Raw genomic sequence first — 22,377 nt, 5'->3', positions numbered from 1 at the left:
CCTGCATTTCTTATGAACATTGTGTTTTCACATTCTGGTGAACTTTATAGCAAGGCCAATGTTACCAAAGGTTAAAGAAAGAAAAAAAAGTAATAAGAGAGCAACAAAAAAGAACCAAGAAGAGAGGGAAACATGAAAAAGAGTACAAAGCTGGAACATTCTAACTAAAACTGGCAACAATGAGAGTCCGCTGGCAACTCATGGTACTATCACAGAAAGTGTATTAGTTAACTTAGGGTTTAAATACCTCGTTTAGGGAGCCTTCATGTAGGAATAAACAATAAAAGTACAAAGGTTATCATAATGTTATTTTGATTTTTCTAAGAAAAAAACAAAAATTTAAAGGAAATCTTTGGGAGCTCATAACTCAAAAACATACTTATTCCCTCTTTGCTACATTTTTCTCAGTTATTTATTGGTCAATTTTAGAGAGAAAGATATTATTGAAAAGAAAAAGAAAAATCTCACATTTTTTTGTGACAATTTTGATTTTCCTTTTTATCTTTTTTTTCATGATTATTTTGCATGTAGACAGAAAATTAAGTAAAAAGTCATTAAAAGAAAGAAAAAGGAAAAATTAAAATCTCTCTCAGAATTTTTTGGGTCATAAAGAACTTTAGATGGTATGATTTTCAATACAATTGCTATCATATAAGTGGAGAATAATTTACCAAATCTTTATTTTTCTAAATCATGATTTTTGCTTATAAATCAAGAAGTTTTTGATCAAATGACTTGAAATTTTTTTATGATAAAGATATTTTATGTCTAAAACATATGTAGAAATGGTGCATTTTGAATAAAAAAAAAAATGCTGGACGTAGTGGACAGTCCCCTTAAACAAGTTGAAGTTACGTGACCATAAAATAGAAGCAAAATTTATTTAGATTTAAGGAAAAAAAAGAGGAAAACTATTTTAAAAAAGAAATAAATGAGTTTATTTAACAATACAAAATAGTTACTCCCAGCTACATGATGAAATGGAAGGCAGTAAAAAAAAATGAAGCGATCTAACAAAATTTCTATTGGAATCATCTCAAGAGTTAGGTGTTAAATTTCCCAGAAAAGATCAGGGAAAATATATGGAAAGACCACACCCTAATAAAGAAAAGATTGGAAAAGGATAAAATCCAATAGAGATGGAAAAGAATTAGCAGAACCATCCAAAACAATAAAGAAGTCATTCACAATCAATCAGACCCTAATTGAGGAAACACTAAAGAAAATAACATCCTTTACAAGATGAAAAGGAAAATATCAATGAAAGATGGGTGATGAAAATTGCAGAATATATCTATACAATTGTAATGTAATAGTGGTATAAGATATAACTTTGCCCATAAAAATAAGGAAATACCTGAGCCAGTACCAAAAGTAACAGTAGGAGAAGTAAACCAAACATTTAAAAGGCATGAAGAGGCAGATCAGCAGAAGATACCCTAACAATTGATTTAATAAGGGATGGAGGAGATTTCATAGTAGTAAAACTCACTGAACTTACACAAAATGTCTGCAGAATGCTATATACCACCAGCTTGGAAAATCTTTTTATCATTATATTAATTCATGAAAAGGGAGACACACAAGACGAAAATTTACCGCCAATTAGTTTACTCGGTGAAATATAAAATATTTACCAAGATCAAATTAGATCGAATAGAAATATAAAAGAGCAGGCAGGCTTTAGAAGTTTGTATTCAACATAAGATAATATTCATGTACTGTAGTTAACCAGCTAAAGGAAAAATCAACAGAGTATGACAAACCACTATGTATGGCATTTATAGACTATGAGAAACTTTTCATTCTGTCAAAACTTCATTATTATTATATTATTAAATGCTAAGCTACAACCCTTGTTGGAAAAGCAGGATATTATAAGCCCAGGGGCCCCAACAGGGAAAAGAGCTCAGTGAGGAATGGAAACAAGGAAAAATGAAATATTTTAAGAACAGTAAAAACAAAATAAATATTTCCGATATAAACTATAAAAACTAACAAAACAAGAGGAAGAGAAACTAGATAGAACAGTAGGCCGATGTACCCTCAAGCAAGAGAACTCTAACCCAAGATAGTGGAAGACGATGGTACAGAGGCTATGGCGCTACCCAAGACTAGAGAACAATAGTTTGATTTTGGAGTGTCCTTCTAGAAGAGCGTCTTACCATAGCTAAAGAGCCTCTTCTACCCTTACCAAGAGGAAAGTAGCCTTTGAACAAATACAGTGCAGTAGTTAACCCCTTGGGAAAAGAAGAATTGTTTGGTAATCTCAGTGTTGTCCGGTGTATGAGGACAGAAGAGAATATGTAAAGAATAGGCCAGACTATTCGGTGTCTGTGTAGGCAGAGGGAAATAATCGTAACCAGAGAGAAAGATCCAATGTAGTACTGTCTGGCCAGTCAAAGGACCCCATAACTCTAGCGGGAGTATCTCAACGGGTGGCTGTAATGAAAACCCTTCAAAGACAAGGAATAGATGAATCTTATTTTAGAAAACTTAATATCTATATGGAAAGTACAGCAATCCTAAAACTACAGAAAGATATCAAGAAAACTCCAGTTGATGAAGGAATTGGACAGGGAGACTCCATCGCTCCTAAATTATTCACTGTATGCATAGAAGTTTTTAAGAAACCATATTGGGAAAATGTAAGTATTAACATTGATTGGGAATACCTTAAGTTAGATTTGCAGATGACATAGTTCTGGTAAGTTGATCATGGGAGGAATTGCAAAAGATGATAGAAGATTTTTATAGAGAAAGCAGAATGTAGGACTGAAAATAAATACGAGTAAAACCAAGATAATGATCAATAGAGCTTGTTAATGAATATGAGTAATTAGGACAGACTGTAGGTGTTTTGCCAGGACGATACAAATTATAAGAAGGATAAGCGTGGGATGCGGAGGTTTTGGTAAACAAAATGAGGTTATAAAATGTAAAATGACACACTATAAAAAGAAAAATATTTAATCTAAAGGTCCTACCAGTATTAACTTAAGCATCAGAAACTTTTAGCCTTACTTAAGCCTTAGAACATGAGTTAGTTACAAATCAAAGACCTAAGGAAAGAATAATGATGGGAATAATACTAAGAGACTGAAAAAGAGCAACATGGATATGCGAGCAAACTAAAGTAGAGGATATTCTAACAATTCAAAATATAAAAAAATGGACATGGTCAGGACATATGAAAGTATCCAGTAATAGATGGACATTAAGAATAACAGTATGGGTCCCCAGAGAATGTACAAGAATCAAGGGAATGAAGAGAAGATGATCGGATTGGAGAAGTGAAAAGATTTGTGGGTTGGGACTGGCATAGAAAAACATTAAACAGATGCGAGTGGAAGGTCATGTCTGAGGCCTTTGTCCTGTTGTGGACTAGTTATGGCTGATGGTTATGATGATAGCATTTACTTCATCATCATCATCTACATACTTCAATACTGCATAGCTAATCATCATTATTATTAATCAAGTTCACATATCTTCATTGGTAGGTACTAATTATATATTTTATTTATCGTTTATGTAAGGATATGTCTATGATAAAAGTAAGTTTTAGCTTAAAGGTCATTAAGTGTGTTGGAAGAGTTATTAAAAGTGTAAAGTTTTGTAGATATAAATAATTATAAATGTAAGGGAAATCAATATACTCTTGGTTTTTTCCTCGAAGGGTGTCTGTAACGTAACTCATGATAGCCGAAGGATTACTGCCTGTATTTTTTTAATTATAAGTAACATTTAATCTCTTGTAATAAAGCAATCATTACCTCTGTTTTTCTTGATTCTTTTCCCTCAATTCAATGTTTCTTAGGTGATAGTGCTCTATGTACTCCTATGTATATGAATATTATTCAATACCCTATGGTTATTAATATTTTTTCATTTTTATTACCTCATTAATGTAATTCTTATAAATTTAACTTTTAAAAAGAAAACTTATAAATTTGGGCAAGATGTAGGAAAGGTACAGTTTATAAAGTTGAGGGAAAAGGTTAGAGTAATTGGACCTTTGTTATGAACTCTTATCAACTTATCAGTCAAACATTTCTCTTTTGACTAGTGTATGAATTAGCTTGGACCTTTTAAGCTGTGCATTTATCACTTTTGTATTAATGTATTTATTATGAATTAAAATATAAAGTTTTTGAGGTTCAAAGTATTGTATGATTTTCTGCTTTGAAATTTTGTATGTTGATGTTATTCAAATAATTTTCATATTTGTTACTACACAAATACAAACCATTGTCCTTTACTTATTGGAGATGATAACAGTGCAAGCTGGACTATGACAGTTAGAATCTTAACCAAAGGATGAAGAATCGTCTGGTGGTTTACCTGTTAGTAGTGTTGAAGCGACTGCCCCAACGCCAGCTCACAGCTCTTAACTTTGATTTCAGCCGTCAGAACGAGTAGACGTGCTCTTGGTTTGGAACTTCAGGCAGATTTTCTAATCTTTGTTCATGCGTTCTCGGTTCAGCGGTGCTTGTGTGTGCTATCGCTTCTTAGTGTGCCTGTGATGCTGATATTTCCAGGTATACCGCTGAAGACCTGTAGTACCTTTATGAGTAGGAATGAGGTAGAATCTTATATGGTTTGCCTGTTCTGCAAAGGCTATAAGTGTTCAGAGGCTTTACCTTGTAATGAGCATAGGGAGTAGTCATCCCAGTAGGGGGAGTTTGGTTGGAGGAAGAAGCTGAAAAGGGATTCTTCTACAGCAGGGTCTTCCTTAAAATCGAAGAAATGTAGGCCTGCCCTTACGTCCTCCAGAACTTTCCATTCTGATTTCTCTAGTAACCTAGTAGCCCCCTCAACTCCAGGACAACCTCAAGGGCAAGGGAAGTTGATGTTTTCTTCAACAATACAGGAGCTTCTCCTCCTCTGGGGGAGCCTTTTCTTTTGCAGAAAGAAAATGCCTTACAGGTTCCCTGCACCCTTGCTTGACATTCAGGGATCCCGTTGGAGAAGTTTCAACATTTCCTAATATTTAAAATTTCTGAACAGGACATCGTGCCTTTTGTATCCTCCTAGGAGCAGGCAGCAGTTGTTACACCATCTGTTGAACTTGCCGCTGTAGAAGGGCTTCCTTCTCCTCTACTTTCATCTTCACAGAAGGCTTCGATAGGGATTGCTACCCTTTGTTTTCCTTCACCTCACTATCTTTCACGTGTGTTAGTGCTCACCAAAATTTGCGTGTCAACTTTCTCACGAGTCTACCTCTTCGGAGGTTGATTGCAAACCATCCGTTTCATGGTTACCTTCCTGAACCTTCCCACTTAGACCTTACCTTCTAGATTGTCTCGCTAATCATCCAGACCTTCTGCGAGTGTTTCTCCCTCGCACTCTAAGCGACATCATCACTAACCCATAGTCTTAGAACTTCTGCAGGTAGTCGTCAATCCTTGCAATTTTCAACTAGGCGCTCTTTGATAGAATCTTCCAGATAGCCTATCAGTTCTCGCTAGGCAGCTCGCCATCGCAATCCAGCAAAACCTTCACCATCGCAATCCAGCAAAACCTTCACCATCGCAATCCAGCAGAATCTTTGCCATCGCGATCCAGCCAAACCTTTGCCATCACGATCCAGCCAAACCTTTGCCATCACGATCCAGCCAAACCTTTGCCATCACGATCCAACAGAGCTTCGCCATTGCAATCCAGATTCTCTTCCCTTTTGTTTCAAATATACTGTACTTTGTCATTATGCTTCAGTCGCACTTCACCCTGGTGTTCCAGAAGAGGAGAATGTTTCTCTGTAGCCTAAATGTTCTCACTCTATCCATAAGGATTGTTTTCCTTCTAGGGAGAAGAATGAGAAGCTTTGATGCTCTCAAGCTATCATCGCTTTACCCATTTCTGAGAAGTGGTAAGAAAAAAATTGATTTTAATCCATCCTCTCCAGAAAGGGCAACAAGTGTCCCTATTATCCCTACTTAGGTTATTTTGTCCTCTTGACCCTCCAGAGCTCCTTCAGGTGATGCATCCAAGGATCCCCCATCTAAAGAAAATGGGATCGGTCACCTGCCCTGACCCAAACAGGATGTTGCTTTATCATAGGCTTTTTCACTCTTGCTGGCCAAGATAGATGTTTGCTTCAGGTAAAACAAAGAGGAAACCTCAAATTATACCACCTAGAGGGAATACAAGAGAAAGAATGTAAAGAAGCTCACACTCTGTGAGAGAGATTTCTTTTACAGATTATTATAGGCTCTCATTTATAGAGTTTGTTTGGACACATGACATACCCTGCTGCTTCCTCCTGTGCCTTGGATGACTGCGGAGGTAGCAGCAGTAGGGGATTCAGTGTTATGAAGCTTCATCTGTGGTGGAAAACAGGGGAGGGTGGGCTGTGGCACCCTAGCAGTACCAGCCGAACTCGGTTGAGTCCCTTGTCAGGCTTGGAGGAACTTAGAGAGGAGAGGTCCCCTTTTTTTGTTTCATTTCTTTGATGTCAGCTACCCCCCAAAATTGGGGGAAGTGCCTTGGTATATGTATGTATGTATAATTTCATTAATTTTGCCTTATGCACTTTAGTAAACAACTTATTTGCTGGTCAGTGGGGTAGGGTATTCACCAACCGTAATAGAGATTGTGAATTAATGTGATATATTTGTGATATGACATATTTTCTATTTACCTTAGCCTACTGGCAGTTTTCCAGACTTTGGCACTTGATATTTTTAATGATGTTGCTAATCCTATAGAGATGACAGTAGAAAGAAGGCAAAAGACAAGATATTAAGTTGGTGAGAGCAGAACTGCAAAAGGTTAAATCAAAGAAAAAAATTAATGAACAGAAGCATAAAATGTTGGATGCATACTTCCAGATAAAACTTTAATTCTTAATTGAACAGAAAATTCCAAATAGATAAAGTATCTCTAACATTATTTCATTATAGGCACTGTGCATCACAAGGAACTGGCTATTCTTTGATGTATCTAGCCAATGAATACTCTATGAATTTAGTCAGTCGTGGATAGAGAAGATGAAAGAATGGCCCTCAGTCCCGGGCGTAGCGAGGTGCTAAGAATATCCTGGTTTATAAATACTAAAGAAAAATTGAAAATAGGTAATTGGAATGTTAAAACCATGAATCTGATTGGGAAGTAACAGCAAGTGGATAGTGAATCTATGAAATATAGTTTGGATATCTTGGCCCTAAGTGAAACACGTTGTAAGAGGATTGGTAAGGAAACCTGAGACCAAGGGAATATGTATATTTACTCGGGAAGGTCAGATGGAGCTGGATGACACCAAGAGCTGAAAATGCATTAACAGAGTTGAGAGCTGTAAATAGTGGATTGTTACTAGCAAAATTCAAATCAAAGCAGTGCAATATGAGTATTATAGTTTTCTATGCCCCAACAAATGATTCCCCTGAAGAAAGGAAAGATGAATACTATGAAGAACTGCAGAGGATAATAGATGAGATCCCTGTGAGAGATATGAAAATTGTGATTGTCGACTTCAATGCTAAAGTTGGAAAAAATAATCAAGGGATAGAGAATGTGATAGTGTTGAGGGTCTTGGCGAATTTGCAAATGAAAATGGAGCACATTTCATAAGTTTCTCTTCAGCAAACAATCTTATCATTGGAGGTACTCTGTTCCAACATAATAACACCCACATGTATACATGGACTTCACCATGTGGCAATTACAAAAATCAAATAGGTAACAGTGCCGTTAATAAAGAGAGTAGGAGGACTCAGAAATGTAAGAAGCTATAGAGGTGCAGATATTGGTATTGATCACCAGCTCCTCATTGCCACTCTGAAATTAAAACTGAAAGCACCCAACAGAAATGAAGATAGAATACTTACTTTTGATTCAACTAAGCCCAACAGAAATGAAGATAGAATACTTACTTTTGATACAACTAAGCTTCTAGAGGAAAAGCACAGAGAAACATTTGCAGTTGAATGTATGAGTCGATTTACAGTCTTAGAGACTTGAAGAGACGTAGAACACATGATTAATGAATGGTGTGATGTTAAGAACATATATCAGTCAGTTGGTAGTGAAGTCTTGGGACAAACCGTTACAAGGAGAATGCCATGGATATTGAATGATACTTGGGATACTATAAAAAGGAGACAAAGACAGAAATTGAATGTTGAAAGTTTTCGAGAAAGTAATGATAATTACAAGGTAGAGCATGCTAAGTATTCAAATATTGACAGCGAGGTCAAAAGAAAAGCCAGGAATGACTGGAGAAAGTATTTAGACACTAAAGCAGATGAGGCCGACAAAGCTATGAATTCAGGAAGTGGGTATGGTGTAAGAATTGCTCATGGAATTATTAATGAAATCTCAACTGGGGCAAACAAGAAGAAGCATATACCGAACAAAAAGAAAAATGGCTCTGTTATAACAACAGAAAATGAAGAAAGACAACATTGGATGGAGCATTTTATTGAGGTTATGAATAGGAGATATGAAGGGAATAATTTGATTGATATACTTGAAGCTGATGAACACCTTGATGTGCCCATGAATGAATTCAGTGTGTTTGAAAACGAAGCTATCTTAAAAAACTAAAGAGATGGAAAGCCCCTGAATGTGATGGAATAACTGCCGAGATGATACTGGCTGAAAATGAAGTGACTCTCAGATTACTTACAAGATTATTTTGTAGAATGTGGCATGAAGAGGCAATACCTGATGAAGGGGAGTTGGGAGTGTTGGTGAAAATAGCTAAAAAGGGAGACCTGACTGATTGCAATAATTACAGAAGCATAACACTTGCGTCAGTTATGAAAATATATAGTATGCTTATTCTTAAGTGACTGGAGAGAAAGATTGATGAAAAGCTGAGAGATGAACAAGCAGGATTTAGAAAAGGTAGAAGTTGCACGGACCAAATTTTCATATTGAGACCTTGGGATCAGAGCCCCAGGCGAAATCACACAAAGACAAGAGCTTGTGACCGGCTGGGAGTCGAACTCTGGTCCAGCAAACTTGTATAGACAGTGACTAAACCACTTCCCTACGAAGAAAGATAAAAGTCAATGACAATTCTTTTGTACTTATACCTGTCGAATTCAGGTATTTTTTTACTCAGAATTGAAATTAACCCATCTTCACCATCATAGCTAATTGGTAGTTTGTGACGGCATTCGTTAAATGATAAATTTTGCACATTTAGACATGTTTTTCATATTCAAATAAGCCATATATTTTTTTTATACATTAATATCTGGATTCTCTTAACGACCTGGGGATCAGAGCCCCAGGCGAAATCACACAAAGACAAGATATATATATAATATATATGTATATATATATATAAATATATATATTAATATATATGTATATATATAAATATATATAAATATATATATATATATATATATATATATATATATATATATATATATATATATATATATATATATATATATATATATACATATATATACATATATATATATAAATAAATAAATAAATAAAAGATATCCTTACCAATCCCTTTACAATGTGTTCCACTCAGGGCCAACATATCCAAGCTATGTTTCATAAATTCATTCTCCACTTGCTGTAACTTCCCAATCTAATTTATTGTTGTGACATTCTAATTACCAATTTTCAATTTTTCTTTATAGTTGAACTGGGAGATTCTTAGCTCCTTTCTATGCCCAGCACTTGGCGCCATTCTGTTATTTTCTCTTTCCATAGACCTAACTAAATCCATAGAGTATTCATGAAATGATATCCTGTTCCTTGTGAAGCACAGTGCCTATCTAACTAAGGCAAATGACCCCTGCCAGTCCATACCAATTCCAGTAAGATCCGTCTGTCAGGCATCAGAAGAAGCCAAAAAGACATCTTGTCTGTCGCCTGAAACCTAATCCTTTACCCTCTTGGTAGTGACTTCGAGATTTAGGAGGTGATTTCCTCCACACCCAAAGTTCTCGTTACTCCACCAGGTTGCACGTCTGCTTATATAACCATTGGCAAACAGATTGCTAAGATATTACTAAGAAATATTACTGGTCCTTGGCACAATTGAAACTACAATGCCTTTAAGCTACCTCAGAAAGTTTGAGAATCACTGGTCTTAGTGATGCATTTGGGTCACCACCAAAACGCAAGAAGTCTTGTATTGACCTCGTGTCGTGCTACTTCCAATGCTAAGCCTCATCTTGAACTCCTTGGTCTATTTTTGCTAAGGAAGTTCTGGAAAAGGTTAAATATCAGGTGGCAGGAGAGAGAAACACTCTAAGTATGCTAAGTCCTCTAACCTTGTTTCTATCCTTTTTCCAAAGCAGAAGTATTATAGGATCCTTGAAGCATTTCCATCCCCACTTCTTATCGATCTTTAGTTGGCCTTCATCACACCAGGTAGTTCTTTGGAGAGGCTGGCTTCCATTTCGCTCTTTCTTTCATATGTAGAGGCTTCGGTTGACTACATTATGTACCAGGCTATTTACCAGTGAACAAAACTGGGTGCTGAAATGGCGGGAAGCTGTGACTTCCAGGATGCTTAAACTCATCAGCTTCCGGCAGAAAATGGATCTGAAATACTTCCATGAAAACACCATCACACTTTCCACCAGACGACATCGCAAGAGCAGCGAAGGACTAGAGAGAGGAGATGCAGGGGAAGGTGTCCTTTCTGGCACCACAACCATCCACTTCAAGACATTCAAGGCTTTGGAATCAGTCCATGCAGCCTAAGAAGAAAGGGAGAAACCAACTTTAGCCCATTCTCAAGAAAACCGCTCCTTCCCCTCTCGTCAGAACCTGGGACACAGCCGCAGTGAGGGAAAATGTAGAAGGAAACACCTGTTGTACGGTGGGCAATCGCCCTGGTCTTACCACCAGTGGGGCATTCATACAAAGGAATTGACAGAGGTGGTGGTTTCACGGAGTGCTAGACTGGACTATCCAGGTCATTTTGCTCAATGTACTTCTTTCTGTTCACCAACTCTCTTCTCCCCTGATTTTTCATCCAGCATTGAAGTCATCCTATCATAGGGGATCTGCAAAACATTCGATCCTTCAACAGGCATTACAATAGATGTTACAGAAGAAGTTCCTTCTGTAGGTTGACGACTGGTCTCCCGGCTTCTTCAATCGACTCTTTATTGTGTAAATGGTGTTTGAAAGTTGGAGACCTGTTTTCAATCTCTCAGCTCTGAACGTGTTCGTCCATCAGACCATGTTCAGGTTAGAAATGCAAGCCACAGTCATTATGGCACTGAGATCAGTGGACTTTTTGCTAATGTTGGATCTCAAGGACTCCTATATCCAGATACCAGTTTACCCATCTTGGCATCTTTGCGTTGTGCGTTGATAGTCAACGGGATGGTTTTCCAGTTCAAGGTCCTCTACTTCGGTCTGTCGACAGTTCGCATGTCTTCACAAGGGTTTTCAAGCTGGTATTGTCCTGGGTCCATCCCAGTGATATCAGGTTGTTTTGTTACCTTGACAACTGGTTGATTCTCTCGAAATCAAAGGAAACCCTGATTGTCCTGCAAGACACTTCTCAACTTTTGTCAAGACCTTACACTCATGATAAAGCAAGAAAAGTCTGTCCTCATCCCTACACTGAGGCTGGTCTATTTGAGAATGGTACTAGATACCATCCAAAGCAAAGTCTTTCCATCACAGGGTAGGATATTGCACCTGCTAGAGGTAGCTCTTCTCTTCCTGTGTCATCCATATCTGTCATCACTGGAGCAGCTAGTTCCCGGAGATAGACGTCACTGTCATCAGGGTGAGGATGTCAGCATCTCAACAATCCTCTTGTCTCCAGTGGCAGTTAGAGAAGCCGCCAAGAAAAACTCTTAAGTGATGGCTGCAGAAATCAAATCTTTAGACTGAAAGTCAGCTCTTGATTTTCCCTCTTGAGCTTCATCTGTTCACGGATGCGTCAAGGGAAGCTCCCCTGTGACGGTACATGGTAACGGGGACTTGGTCAGAACAAAACTGATAGTTCATATCAACATCTTGCCCTCCAAGAGTTTTGCCATCTTCTCAAAAGACACTCGGTGGTGTTAGCGTCCTAGTTTCCTACATCCGCAAGCAAGGAGTAACAATGTCCCTCAAGCTGTGTCATTTAGCAGTGAGAGTTCTTAGGTGGACTGAAGGCAACTCATACGCCTTATTGTTTGGTTTATTCCAGGGAGGAAGAATTTCATAGCTGACAAGCTGACCAGGAAGATGCAAATTTTTGGTGCAGAATGGTCTTTATGTCCTCGGATAGCGATAGACCCTTTTGTGAAAGCTCTAAACAACAATGTTCCAGATCCAGCACTCTTGGAACCCCCTTGACTTTAATGCTTTTCTGCCATTCTGCCTCCTTAGGAAAGTGCTCGAAAGAGCTTGAGCATCTTGTAACCTAAGACAGGAAAATCTACCTAGATAAAACCTGTGTGCCTGAGCAGCGCCATCTATTGCCGACGCGCCCTACTAATTAGCTTAAAAAAAAAGAAAAAAAGAGAGACTTGCTTTTGGTATTTCAGAATGCTCATATGTTACTATAAACGTTATCCAATGATTATTCTTATTATTCATCTAGTGATTTTCCATATATTTATGTTGAATCATGTTGATCGTTAGATTACCTTTATTCTTTTTCATACTTGTATAGCTTGTTGCTTGTTCATTCACAAAATGCAAGCTAAGGTTAGGCTGTGTATTGCATGTACAGTATTTATAATATTGCATATATAACTAACAAGAATATATGAAACAGATCCAAAATATGACATACACGTATGACCAAGACTAAACTAGGAGGGGAAAAGATTAGTTGTGAGTGGGATATTGTCTTAGGATTGTTCAGTCACATTTTTCTCATACCATATAGAATAGAGATATGGCCAGAAAAGATGCTCTAATTTTTCTACATTTAATGTGATTTGTTTTTAGAAGTCTGACTTTGTGCTTACATTAGTAAAATAAGGGACTCCTGAAGTGGCCTTAGCCTGTCTTGATGTATAATCATGGACATTCATAACATACACGTTTTGCAAGTTATAATCATTTATACATTCAATATACAACCTTACCTCATCTGTGTATCGATAAATGCGAGGAAAAATGCACCATTAAATGATGAATTATGCTTGAAGGGCAATATATTCAGCATATGCATCTCATTTTACATATGGTGGGGGCATTGCTACAATTGTTTTTAAGACTTGAGTGAGCATTACCAGGTTGTTAGATCCCAAATTCCCCTGAGAAATATGGAAATACAACATAATCAAGAGCTTCAATGAAAATAGAAAAACCATGAGTACATTTTTTTAATGCTAAATTTGTTTTCATTCATGGTGTAGCATATATTTGTATCATGCCTGATAAAAAATTCCCATCATAGTTTGAAAAGAACGTTGGTGAAATTTTTCTATCTGGTAACACTTGAGTCTTGAATAACCAAGTAGCAGACGACAAGCCCAGCACCATCTGTTGCCGACGCCCCTTACTAAGACGTCCAAATGCTTTCAGAAATCCAAGTGATGTTCCTGTCTTCCCTGCACTGCCTTTGCATGAAACGTGCACACGGAGTCACTTGGTTTCAACTTGGAATCTCATTTCTTTGTTGAAGCTTTGTGACGGGCAAGAGAGCTCTCAAACTTTGGAATACTTTTTACTTTGACTAAATTTCTCTCTCTTGTTTTTACTTCTCAACATTACTCCGACCTCCTAATTATAACAACTTTCAGCTTGCCCTAACTCTGAAGATATTCCCATATTTTATATTAATAGATAGTTTTATTTCTTTGTTTATATATGTATATATTTCTTTCTTAAATGCTGTGGATATTTCCATGTTTGTTATTACTACCTGCTTATATGAATGGGAGAGGGATCACATTTGGGAGATATTTGCATTCAAAGTTATATGTTAAGAGCATTGGATGATCTCAGCCATCCTTTTTTTGTCTGAACTATTCTCAAGGGTTTTGTCATTGGAATCCATAGGTATCCAATCCTTGAGGTAGGACTCTCAGTTTCCGGTCGGATGCCCATCACTACAGATACGGGGAGGATAATTTCATGTATTTTGGTTTCTGTTCTAACAGACTGGTTTAGCTTCCACATGTGCCTCTATATCTGGTTTGGTGCTATTACTCACTAACATATACTTTCTTGATATTCTCAACTCCCCCATCAGAGCTGTTGATAACCTCTGCTAATTTGATTAAAGAAAATATTCTGTTAATTTGTGAACTAAAAGCGACCATTTTAAGATGATGAACAATCAAGTCATTTGGGTAATAAGGAACATGAGAATCATTCATGTTAACCTAATTCTATTAGAGACAAAATATGATAAGCTATATAAAGTATTTGAATGCAATGGATTAATAAGGGAAATAAGGTTGAAAATTTAAGATGAAAAATGGGATTCATGGGTTTCTTGTTAAAGTCATGACAGCATTTAATGCATTATGTAACATATGCATATTAAAATTAATAACTTAGATATAAACCTACTGACTGGTATAAAAAAGATATTGATTTAGGTATGCCTTCACAGAGAATCACTTTAAAATATGCAAATTAATTCAGAAAAAAAGTTGGAACCATTGCACCAGGAGATATATCCTGTTTAGAAAAAAAGTTACCTCATCCATGCTACTATCTAACCTAAAGACAAGTAGTGATAATATTACTTATGATGTCAAATACCACGTAAATAGTCTTCAATAAAGACCTATGTGAATTTACAGAAGAGGAGACACCGGCCATGTGTCCAATAACAGCGTTGAAAGTGCATAAAGTCAAGGGAACAGCAATAATTACCCTTACTTTCAAGGATGCTGATGTATCTTTCCACATTATTATTGAAAATTAATGAATTAAAGTTTGAACTTTCAAACAGAAGCCACTGCAATGTTTTGCTTTAAATTTAGTCACCATTCTAATGTTTGGTAAAACAAAAAAATAGGTAGCATTTGCTCCAAGTCTTTCCATGAAGTGTGTACACTTGAGGCCAAGTGTTTGAATTGCAACTTGAATCATAAACCCACTGAAAAGAACTACCAGCTAAGTAAGTTGGAAGAAGCTGCCCTTAACAAATCCAGTGTAGATTAGTGTGGGACATGCTAAACGACTACAGTATAAATCAAGCAGCTATGCAAAGGCATTACAATCAAGAGGAAATTTACCACAAGATACATCAAGCTCAAATAGTATTGCCAGTATTTCTAGAAAAAGAAATCTACCATCTAATGGTAAAATACTGCACGGCGAGGTAAGCATATTGCCTTCTGAGGCTTTGCCTTGGTATATTAACACTGGGCCATTGCACATCTGTATAATCTTCGTCCCCCTTATAAACTACTCTCTCTCTCTCTCTCTCTCTCTCTCTCTCTCTCTCTCTCTCTCTCTCTCTCTCTCTCTCTCTCTCTCTCTCTCTCTCTCTCTCTCTTTTTTTAAAGCAAATTTTCTTCGTCCTTATGTTAGCAAGATGTTGAAATTGTCTTTTCGTCATTGAAATGATGAAATTCTTGCCGAAAACAAGAAAAACAAACGTAAAAATGAGTGAATGGCAGGCGTCAAACTCAGGCATGTACTCTCTATGAGGTTTCTGGTAGGACTGAAGGGTGTAATTTACTGTGTAATATATCGTCTTTGACTCGTGGAAGGTATACAGATGTCATTGTTCACAATTTCTTTCACATCAAGATGTAATAATTATCAAAATTTACAATAACAAGAAATACTGCATTTTCTTCTAGGGAACAATAATATGGTTTATTGAGTTACTTTTACTAATTACCCTGTAACTGTGAAAGTAGAGGAATTTTGTCAAGATATTTTGTATAGACATTCTCCAGTGGCATACAAACCTTGGTGAATTTTTTCAGTATTTTGTGTTTTTCTTTCTATACTCCCATATATTGGCATTCCAGCCAGGCCCCTTAAACCAAGACAACAGGGGAATATCTAGCAGTAAGGTAGCTAGAACCTGGTTGCTCACTAACTCTTAATAGAAAAAGAGAGAGATCTCCATCTCTCTCATCCCCTTCCATAAGGAACATTCAAGTAATGACATCAAATCAATATGTTTTTTATCTGTTGATGTTTCTGATCAACTGGAAGACAGCTTAAATAGAACATTCAAATAGAGGTCCACTATCCCCCTCAATTAGATCAAAATGACACAGGAAAAAAAGGCAAACTCAAAATCCTAATTATTCAGACCCCTTCTAAAGATGCCAACTGGAAATACTTTTATATCAACGAAAATTACTGCCTGGAAGACTTCATCCAAGTTGTCTTTCAGAAAATAAACCATGGAATTATCAGGGTCAGGACCAAATATAAAAAACTTGAGCTCCTCGTTCATGAGCACCCCTGTAATTGTATGTCTACTGGAGTGCAAGCTCGATGTAATACTCCCTGTTATCAAGAGTATGTTAGCTGTAGGACACCAGATGATCAACAAGCAGGGAGCCATGGCAGAAGTCTTATATATATTCATCGAGATGTTCCACAAATGTCTTTGCCTATTTGTACCCCCTTTGCAGGCAGTGGTTGTACAAATTGGTTTAGGGAGAAAGTACACAATTTGCTCTCTTTGTTTACCTACAAATGACATCATATAATAATTTAGTAGAGTTAATGAAACAACTCCCTCAACCTTTCCTCTTGCTTGGAAATTTGATTGGTAGGCATCGTTTTTGGGGCAATGATTTAGCAAATACAAGATGCAACATTATATCATCAATTGTGGAAAATGAAAATGTGAGACTTCTAAGTATAGTAGAGCCCATGCACTTTCATGTATAGACAGGTACCTTCTTATTCATTGACCTTTCAATTGCAGGCTGTAACTGCCCTCCAATTTTGTTTAGAGAACATCAGATGATTGGCATACTAGTGATCATGCTCCAGTTATAAACACCAACAATAATCATCCCTTACAGAGATCACCGTGATATAACCTTGAGAAGGCGGACTAGAATAGATTTAGGGAGCTAAGGAAAATTGTAGGGAATGCAGAACAGGATTCAATTCAATTTCCAAACCCACAAATGTTATTCCAATGCAACCAGTCCTTTGGTGGTCTAAATAACTAACTGGACTGCACAGACCCGCAAGAAAATCTCAATTGCATAGACACTGTACAGAGGAGAATTAAATTATATACAAGATATGTAGAGCACAGTTTTGCTGTACAATAAAATAAGTTAGGCACCAGTCTTTGATATCTTTTGTTCACTTAGTCAACGATAGAACACCATCATCTTATGTATGGAGGAGAGTAAAAAAAGATAGCAGGCAAATTTACTCCCAACCCAGCATCAGAGTTGAAGGTTAATGGTTACTATGTGACTGAAGCAATTAGGTTAGCAATGTTTTGGCCAAATATTTCTTCAATGTATCATGCAAGTGTGAAGCTGTCCTAGTCACCAGTATAGAAATATTGAAGATCAGAAAATTTTAAATTGTATATTATTATTATTATTATTATTATTATTATTATTATTATTATTACTTCCTAAGCTACAACCCTAGTTGGAAAAGCAGAATGCTATAAGCCCAGGGGCCCCAACAGAGGAAATAGCCCAGTGAGGAGAGGAAAGAAGGAAAAATAAAATATTTTAAGAAGAGTAATTTTAAAATAAATATTTCCTATATAAACTATAAAAACTTTAACAAAACAAGAGGAAGAGAAATCAGATAGAATGGTGTGCCTGAGTGTACCCTCAAGCAAGAGAACTCTAACCCAAGACAGTGGAAGACCATGGTACAGAGGCTATGGCACTACCCAAGACTAGAGAACAGTGGTTTGATTTTGGAGTGTCCTTCTCCTAGAAGAGCTGCTTACCATAGCTAAAGTCTCTCTTCTACCCTTACCAAGAGGAAAGTAGCCACTGAATAAATACAGTGCAGTAGTTAACCCCTTGAGCGAAGAAGAATTGTTTAGTATCTCAGTGCTGAATGTGTAGGCAAAGAGAAAGAACCGTAATGAGAGAGAAGGATCCAATGTAGTACTGTCTAGCCAGTCAAAGGACGCCATTATTTTAGCATTTTCAAAGATGACATATTGTTTATGTAAGGTCATGGAGAAGATGGTCAATGTAAGACTAGTGTGGTACCTGGAGAGGAAAAATATTTTAATATCTATCCAATTTGGTCTCAGAAAAATGCACTTAACAACTGATGTGTTGGTATGACTTTAGTCCTCTTGAAGGTTTTGCTTCCAAACAGCACTATGTAACCCCCCCCCCTTTTTTTTTTTTTTTTTTTTTTTTTTTTTTTGCGCCTTGACAAGGAATATGATACTGCATGAAGATATGGTATACTTAAAACCATTCATACATAATTTGGGATTGAGAAGAGTGCTACAATTGTTCATTTTAAGTATTTGTTTCACATAGATTTAATCTTCAAGGTAGAGTAGGTCGAACTATGTCAGAGAGGAAATGTCAGGGAGTACTTCCACAGGGTAATTTTCTGAGTGTAACCCTATTTACATTAGCCATAAATGGGATATCCTCTGTCATATTCCAAGATATTCTCTTGACTGTTTGTAGATGATCTCTCCATATCATATGCTAGAGGAAGAATGGCAGTGCTTGAGAAAAAATTATACAACTCTGATATGAATGAAATTAGGTTTTCAACAAGGAAAATTCATGTCCATTTCTGTCATATTTGGGGAGTACATCCAGACCCATAGATGTACATCAAAGACAATCGGATCCTGTATGGATTAAAGCTAAATTTTTAGGATTGGTATTTGATTGCAGGTTGACATGGGTTCCCCATTTGAAAGCCTTACTAGTAAAAGTAAAAAATCTTGAGGCTCTGAATCTTGTAAAAGGTCTGTCCCATACATCATGGGGGCAGACTGAAAACTATTTCAAAGTTGTACATGGCCTTATTTTTTTTCTTAAATTAGTTATGGTTGTGAAATTACTCTTCAGCCATCCAAGCTGATTAAAGATTTTAGAATTTATGTACTGTACTGGTATAAGATTGACCACAGGAGCCTTCAGATCTTCACCTATCCCAAGTCTCCTTGTTGATGCTGGAGAATTACCTTTGGACCTTTACTGAAAGTCTTCCTTTGTTCAGTATTGGTTCAGGTTGCAAAGACTTTTTTGATGCTTTAGCCTTTCAGGCTGGAAACCTTGTAAGGCATTGGAGATATTTTGAGTTGCACCCAAAATCTCTTCAAACTTATGGTTTTCAGCTAAAACAATTAATAAATAGTCACCCGTTGAGATACTACCGCTAGAGTGTTATTGGGTCCTTTGAGTGGCCAGACAGTGCTACATTGGATCCTTCTCTCTGATAACGGTTCACTTTCCCTTTGCCTACACATAAACCGAGTAGTCTAGCATATTCTTTACAGATTCTTCTCTGTCCTCAAAAACCTAACAACACTGAGATTACCAAATAATTCTTTTTCACTGTATTCTTAATTGTTCAGTGGCTACTTTCCTCTTGGTAAGGGTAGAAGAGAGACTTTAGCTATGGTAAGCAGCTCTTCTAGAAGGACAGTCCAAAATCAAACCATTGTTCTCTATTCTTGGGTAGTGCCATAGTCTCTGTACCATGGTCTTCCACTGTCTTGGGTTAGAGTTCTCTTGCTTGAAGGTACAGTTGGGCACACTATTCTATCTAATTTTTCCTCTTCTTGTTTTGTTGAAAGTTTATATAGTTTGTATAGGAAATATTTATTTTAATGTTACTGTTCTTAAAAGATTTTATTTTTCCTTGTTTCCTTTCCTCACTGGGCTATTTTTCCTGTTGGGCCCCTGGGCTTTAGCATCCTGCTTTTCCAACTAAGGTTGTGGCTTAGCAAGTAACAATAATAATGATATAGCTAGAAATAAAGTTCATCTATTTAGGATATCATCAACATATCCCTGGAAATTATTAGAGATATTTTCTTTAAATATTTTATTGGTGTACAAAAAACATGAGTGACGTAGAAGGCCAGTCTATTTTTGGACCATGTTGAAAAACATAGGTAATCAACTTTCATCTTTACTGATGGCTCCAAATCTGATACTGACATTGAATTAGGAATATATAGCAGTGCTTTTAATTGTATAGGTGTACTTCCTCTACTGTGTTATCTTCTATATTTACTGCAAAACTGTACGGCATACTAACTGTTTGTGGAAAAAAATTGTTAAAAGATGAGGGCAATTTTACAATTTTTAGAGATGCAAGAAGTGTCATACAAGCTTTGAAGGTTTTTAATTCCAGTAACTTTAGTTTTAAAGATTTTAGAGTGGCTCTTTATTGTGAAGCTGAGAGGTATAACATCTCAATTTGGCTGGGTTCCAGCACACACAGGTGTGTTTGGAAATAAGAAGGCAGAGTTGCTACCAAGAAGTCATCCCATCATCAGTAATGATTTTTTACTAAGTATTGAAAGGTTGTTTCATAATTATTGGCAGCAGCATTAAGATAGTTTATAGGGAAATAAGATGAGAGAAATAATGAATGTTATAACTCCTTGGAGGTATAACATGATACCCCGAAAGTGAGAGACGACTATTTGTCGTCTTTGCATTGGTCACACTTGGTTGACGCACAAGTTTCTGAAGACTGGGCAACACCCGACATGTTGCGACGACGGTTTGGTACATTGATAGTGAGGCATTTGTTGACCAACTGCCTCACTTTTTGCACCTTAAGAAGTAGATATGTTTGAGGCTCGAGTTGAGGATTGCAGGTTTATCCTTGCCAAGATATTTAGGCAGGATGTGTTGTACTATGCTAGCAGTATTTTCTAGATGTATTCTATATTTATAACAAACTATATCGGCATCAACGACCTTCAATGTCTGGATGCCAGAAAACTCCAAATCAATCAAGTAATCGTCCTCTCCTGACTTGACAGTTCAGGTTGAAGCCCACAACATCATAGGTGTTAGCACCTCACTGGCTTTTCACTCTAACTTCTCTGTGGCACAGGTTTTTCTGGCAAATATATAGAAATGGCAGATAACCTTTACAGCCCATTACATTTGGGATGTGACCCACAGGTCCATAGACATCGTTATGCTTTGACATGTCATAGCTGTTCAGTAGGTAATCTGTCTATATCCGCTCCACTTACAGGATTTACAGTACAAGTAACTTTAGGTTGAGGCTTAAGGTTATGAATAAGTCTGGGATTAAAGGAATGAATGACTATCCTTTTACATTCTCTTTTAGTATTCCCCGTTCTTGGGGTACAGTTTTGTGAGCCTTGCCAGCTGGCCTCAACTTGGAGTGGAGGTAAGGTCATCACGCTTTGTTTCCATGTGTGAAAACACGAGAGTCATTTCATCACACTCCTATGAGGGGGGATGTGATGTATCCAGGCAAACCTACAACTTAATGAAGTAGCTTTGTTGCTACAACTTTTGGCAGGCTTACACCAGAGAGAGAGGTGTAACTCAAGCTCAACCGCTTTGAGGCACTAGCCATGATCCTACAGAAGCATAAACGGTCATGAGGTGAAAGAAACCTGGACTGCATTCTCATCAAGGTTTATATATGTAAGGTCTGGTCAAGCATCCACCCACGGTCAAGCACTGCCGTTATCTGGCAACATCCTCGGTGAACGGTGCCTTAAGGGTATCGTCCGCCATTGAAGCTAAAATCGGCTAATCCCATTGGATTTTCATGATTTTACCACAAGTTATTTGTATTAATACTCTGGTGATCTTGTATAAATTTTATTGAAATCGGACCTAAAATAAATTTTTTATGAATAAAAAGTTACAAAAGTTTAAATTCACTTTTTTCTATTCTCGAAAAATACGGCATTGAGTTAAATATTACAGTAGACCCCCGCCATACGACGTTAATCCGTTCCAGAGTTGGTATCGTATGGTGAAAATGTCGTATGGCGGGCAATAGAATAGCTAATGCGTGCAAAACCCCAGGTAAAAAAATCTAAATTTTATATAATAAAAATTAGTAACAAAATAGTATGGTAAGCACTGTACTCCAGTATACTTATATATAATATACATGTACTGTACAGTATATAATTAAATAACATTAATAAAAATTATATACTGTACTGTAAAGGAAAAATTAAATTTTATTTACCTTTGGAGTGACGTGACTTGAGCTGGTAGTGGGTGGAGGCAAAGGGGGGAGGAGATGGCAGATATAAAAATGTGTCAATGCTAATTATGTTTTGTACACTTAATAATAAATTTATTCTTACTATTAAACACTTGAAATTAAAAATGCTTTTTTATTATTTTTGTCCTTTGAAATTTTTTTTTATTTATTTTTTTTTTTTTTTTTTTTAGAACTTGAAAAATTACTCTTAGTTTTTTTTAATAGAATCACTTATATCATCTTTGCTTTTTGACACTTCTCTTTTGGAGAAATATCTATCCAAAGAAGCCTGTTTCTGACGATTCCTCAACATATTTC

General features: G+C 36.7%; 1 protein-coding gene across 3 annotated transcripts in view; it reads left to right on the top strand.

Annotated features, from left to right (window-relative positions):
• LOC137643975 (la-related protein 1B-like) overlaps window positions 1–22,377 on the top strand; it is a 798,692-nt gene that overhangs the window by 561,197 nt on the left and 215,118 nt on the right. The window lies entirely within an intron of this gene.

This window comes from Palaemon carinicauda, chromosome 7, assembly GCF_036898095.1.
Source record: "Palaemon carinicauda isolate YSFRI2023 chromosome 7, ASM3689809v2, whole genome shotgun sequence".
Taxonomy (NCBI): Eukaryota; Metazoa; Arthropoda; class Malacostraca; order Decapoda; family Palaemonidae; genus Palaemon; species Palaemon carinicauda.
Note: the sequence above shows the minus strand (reverse complement) of the source record. Positions and strands in the feature narration are given on the sequence as shown.